This window comes from Capsicum annuum, chromosome 3, assembly GCF_002878395.1.
Source record: "Capsicum annuum cultivar UCD-10X-F1 chromosome 3, UCD10Xv1.1, whole genome shotgun sequence".
Lineage (NCBI taxonomy): Eukaryota > Viridiplantae > Streptophyta > Magnoliopsida > Solanales > Solanaceae > Capsicum > Capsicum annuum.
In genome coordinates this window covers 163,225,058-163,230,526 of record NC_061113.1, presented here as the reverse complement: position 1 = coordinate 163,230,526, position 5,469 = coordinate 163,225,058, and the positions used below count along the sequence as shown (strand labels likewise).

The window sequence follows — 5,469 nt, the reverse complement described above, 5'->3', positions numbered from 1 at the left end:
TAGTATTGATTTTTCTTTTATTTTGATTTTATTATACTCCTCTCATTTAAGTTTAGTTTTTACTCAGAATTTCATTATTTGTTTCAATATTCTTAGTGTTTTGATAGGCCAATGGTTAGCTTGAGGTCAATTGCGAGTCTGAGCATCGTGTTGCGACAAAAGGGTAGTCTCGGATCGTGAAAGGTTTGTACTAATTATACCATGTGCTATTCTTTTATTGAGTACAGACTGTGTTTCAGAAACTTAGACATGACCTCATCTCTAGTGGTACCGGCTGATTCGATCCGAGGGTAAGGTACTTGCATTTCACGTTGTCACGGATCTTTATAGTTCTTATTGTATTTTTTCCAGACAATGACTTTGTTCTTTTTGTTATTTTTGTATTATGCTTAGACACTTGTTTTGGATTAGTGTCTTTATACAGTGACTTTTGAGTCTTGGGGATGTAACATACAGTAATTTCTCATTTACTAATTATTAATTAGTTTTTGAGATTTATTTTTATTTCATATTAATTGATTAATGGATGTATTTAAGGTTGGGCAGGGGCGGCTCTACTATTTCAGAAAAAAGGCGGTCATCTAAGGCCCTTAAATTTGAGGGCCCTCATTTTTTAAAAGTAATAATAGATTACAGATTTTAAAAAGATTATTAATTATTATTTTATGAAAAATAGATTTTTTATATGATAAAATTTTGAAGAATTTTGATATATCTAGTTCTGAGTGTTATGTCTCAAGATATATTATTAATTAAAAAAGAATTATTAGAAGAAATCGATTATATAATATTAAAGTAGACTTTATAAAAACAATTATTTTATCTTAAAAACCTAAGGCCTCCATTTAATTTTGTCCTTAGGCCATAAATTTTCTTAATCCACCTCTGAGTTGGGGTTAGATAGTTCTCTAGTTTGGATGTCACGACCATTTGGGTTGTGGCACTATTGTAATTAATTGGAGTAGTCTCTAAAGAGTGCAGAAAAATAAGTTGCATTGGTATATAATATCTAAAAGATATATGGATATTAGTGATATGGATATTAGTGAATGATTGTATGTAAGACTAATGAGATCATTCATCACCATGCGAAGAGCCGGTTAATCATCTAGGTAGTGTTAAAAAAAGTAGAATATAGCTACTTGAAATTGGGCAAACCTTTGAAGGATTTGTTTTGACTTTCAATGCAATTTCAGGCTTGAATGTATTGGCTGATATTAGAGCCTATAATATTGTCCACCTAAAAAACATTTCATTACAAACCTCAAATGAAAAAGGAAAAATAGTGAATCATAACTGTATCCATATATAATTAAACGCATTGAGAAATAACTTATACACTCTATCTGAACAATTTTTGTGACACTTTCTTTTTTGTTTGTTTCAAAAGAATGTCATCTTTTCATAATTTGAAAAAACTACATTTTAAAACTTTACTTTTACCCTTAATGAAATAATTTATCGTTATACAAATGTTTATGGTTTGTTTTGGAGCACGAATTTCAAAAGTCTTCTATCCTTCATAAATTTTGAGTCAAGTCAAATGGTGCCACATAAATTAAGACTAAGGGAGTAATGTATAAGTGATAATTTGTTGTTGCAACTTCTTATTAATGGTTACATTTTCATGCTACGTTGCTTAGATGCATATATCTGAATATAATCTTCAATATATATAATATCTTTATACCTGATAACCATCAAATGCTGACATCATAGTAAAATATGGTGTCTTGATATCTTGTTGTATGTTTTCTGGGAAGAAACACTGCAGGGTGAACGTATAGTAGTTTGTATATATCCATTATCTCAATGACAAAAGAAACACAAGACGACAATTGAATCTAAGAAGCTATAAAATGTACCAATTCTAGTTTCATTATTGAAATGCATAATTTTGGTAACACTTTGGTAAATCCCTGAAACTCAAAAAATAGGTTTTAGTAATAACACACGACCTTAAATCAACATACATATAACGGTCAAAAACAATACTAACAATTAATAATGAACTCTTATATAATCTTCATCTAAGAACTTGCTTAGATATTCGTTAGCTACATAAATTAAAGTAAATGAAAGAGATAGAATTTTACAAGTAAAGTAATTACATCTCTGAAGATCGACTCAAACACATTTGTTAGTAGTAGATTTTTCCTACAAGTAGAGCAACATCTAGTATCATTTAATTTTATTATACAGGAATTGTAAAATCCTTAAATGTGCATCTTACACATGGATAAAATAACCAGCATCAACCAAGCATTTCACTCTGAGCTTTAGGTAATAAATTGTGAAAGTGATCACAATATAGCATTGCTGGATATCCATGAGCAGAACCACCAGAAAGAATGGCCTGTAATGTTTAATTTCTCTCAGTATTTTCTAACATTCGACAACACAAATACTATTTATTTTACTATAAATCAAACTTACATATGTTCTTTGCATTCGATAATCCCTTTGCTAATAGATCCTCAATTACTACACCAACTATCCTTGCACCTCTAAAATGAAGATTGGTAGCCTAAGCAAAATTTGGATGTGAGTGTAGTTCAATATTGTCTTGTCGAATTACATAAATGATAAAGAAATGTCTTAAACAAGGATACACATTTATAATTTATAAAACATGAATTCAAAGGATAACATACAAGATCAACACTTTTGATATCTCCGGTGAAAGCTCCACCATCACAATACCTAATAAAGACTTTGTTCCAATTGTAAAAATCTGCATGATTTTTAAAAATTAACCTTGGGGTCTATCGAAAACAGCCTTTCTATTTCTTTAGAGGTAGAGGTATGGACTGCGTACATCTTACCCTCCCTAGACCTCACTATGTGGGAATACACTGGGTTTTTTGTTGTTGTTGTTGTAAACTTATCATCATATAAGACTTTCTCAATCAAACTAGACTTTTTATTCTGTTTATTTTATCAAATAGTTCTCGAGAAATAATTTTTTATATAAATAATTCAAAACAAGATATTAGGTAGCTTAATCAAAGAGAACTTGGATTTTTGTTTTTGCTCTTGCTAAAAATGCCTAAAAATATAAATTGCATCATAATTTTTGAAGAACCCAACTCATTCTTAGAACGGTTCAGGCAGTCTGTGATGTTTCTGCGCCACGCTTCTCCCTAGAGACAAGTGAATGTTTTGAAATATTTAAAAGATTTTCAAAAGACATGTCCAATAACTGAAGATCATAAGTTTTCCTACTCTTTCGAAAGAAAAAGTTTAAGTTTTTATACATGTGTTTTTCTATTAGATCACTTAAAAGAGTAACTTAAATAAATTGCCCATAAGAAGTCAAAACATTAAAGCAGTCAACTGTATAAAATATCATGATATATCAATGTATATTAATAGAATCAGAATTACGATATGCTAAACTTACTGAGAATAGAATGATCCAACTTTTAACTCCATGTCCAAATCCTCGATCAAGATGGTATGCTGGAGGTGATCCATCTAAGCACACTGGAGGTAAAACAAGCTAAGTCAACAACTTCTTTATGCAACTACATACATTAATTTTTTCAACTTTTATGTGTTGTGATTAATCTGCTCCTTTTGACACAGCATTCTGAACAATTGTTTTATCGACAAAATATGCATGATCTGTGCCTTTTTCTTGTTTTGGTGATTCATTTACTTTTGCAGATACAATTTTGCTGATGGCCAGAGAACAAATAAGTAGGAAAACAAGTTGAATATATCTTTTTTCTATCATCATATATCCTGCAGAACATAATTTCCAAGGATGAGAAATCAATATTAATAACTAGCGGACAACATGGTATATATTTTGGTAACCCGCCATTCATACTTTTCTTATTGTTGGTTTTCCATTTCTAGACAATTTTATCTTACTTTGACATGTCCCATAGAATTCTATAGATGTCTCCACGATGTTGCATTGTATTTGTTCTGTCATACATAATACTTTTTGAAGCGTTTTCGACTTCCTTATAATTGAGATCGTTTGACTTATTATATTTCACTATTTAAGCATTTTATTTTAGTTTATTGTGAATATTTAAGATAATTAGCTAATGGATACGTTAATTTTGATAATTGGGTGTTGGCCAATTTTCCTAAGATATGGTTTTTACATAAGGTGACCCATATACTTGATCTGTGGATGTTGGAGTCTATTGTTTTCAGGCCATGTTTCATACATTTGTGTACTAAGAAATTATAGATGCTCGCTCACTTGAATTGGGGTTTACATTTTGGAAACTATATTCCTATATGTCCTATGCTATTTTCATTGTTACACATTTGATATTGGTTTTATATCTTAACAATGATTATGGTTGTCATTATCTATGCGTGTTTAGCTTAGTTTTGAAGACTCTTTTGTGTGCTTAATGAGTTATTAAGGATATAATTGGGTAATTATGTGTTAATTACATGTTTAACATGTTTAAAGTGCTATTGAATCAAGCTAAGAATCAAAATGATCAAATAGAATTTAGTCGAGAAAACTAGTGGTGCTAGATTGAGCTATGCTTGTTCTAGTGCTCTTTGATGAGCTCTATTGTGTTGTAAGAACTAATGCTTTCTACATTATGTTGTAGGATACCGTTGAAGGTGTGTTGGAAGCTAATTAAAGCCATCAAACAAGTCATGTAAAGTGAAAAAATAAGGATCAAATGTATGAAAAGATAGGAGCAAAATGAAAGCAAAATCGCATCATTGTGGAGGTACCTTGTGCCGCACCCCCCAAACCTGGCTATACTTTGTGTGCTGCACCCTCTAGGGAGACCATTTTCCAGCCAGTTAACACTTCAAATTTAGAAAGGAACTATGCAAAACTCTACCTGAATTAGTTGGTGACATTGCATGGAGTCCCCCTGACTATCATTTCATATAGAGGTACTATGTTTAAATCCCAATTTTGGAAGGCATTTTAGATGGGTCTTGGTACTTAAGTTCAGCTCAGTACATCCTTTCACCTGTAGATAGATAGCCAGGAAGAGATGATTATTAAAACCTTAGAGGATATTTTGATATCATACGTGATTGATTTCAAGGGTAGTTGGGATGATAATCTAACTTTTATCGAGATTATGTATAATAGAGGTTATTACTTTAATATTTAGATAGCCCCTTTTAAGGAACTTTATGGAAGGAGGTGTAAATCTCTTATTGGGTGTTTCAAAGTTGGTAAACCTGCATTAAAAGGATCAGACTCAATCCATAAGGCTATGTAGAAGGTTCAGCTGATTAGAGAGAGATTGACAATAGATCAAAGTCGTTAGATGTCCTATACGGATACGAGAAGGGAGCTTGAGTTTTTCATTGGTGATTTGGTCTACTTGAAAGTTTTGCCTATGAAAAGAGTGAAAAGGTTTACAAAGTAAGGAAAGCTCAATCCCTTGTTTATTGGATCATATAAAATTATACGTATTTTTGGCAAGGTAGCCTATGAGTTAAATTTGTCAGTGGATTTAGAGT

General features: G+C 31.2%; 1 pseudogene; it reads right to left on the bottom strand.

Moving 5' to 3' along the window:
* Nucleotides 1–1,138: 1,138 nt before the first annotated feature.
* LOC124896747 lies at nt 1,139–3,742 on the bottom strand (annotated as a pseudogene).
* Between the last annotated feature and the right edge of the window lie 1,727 nt (nt 3,743–5,469).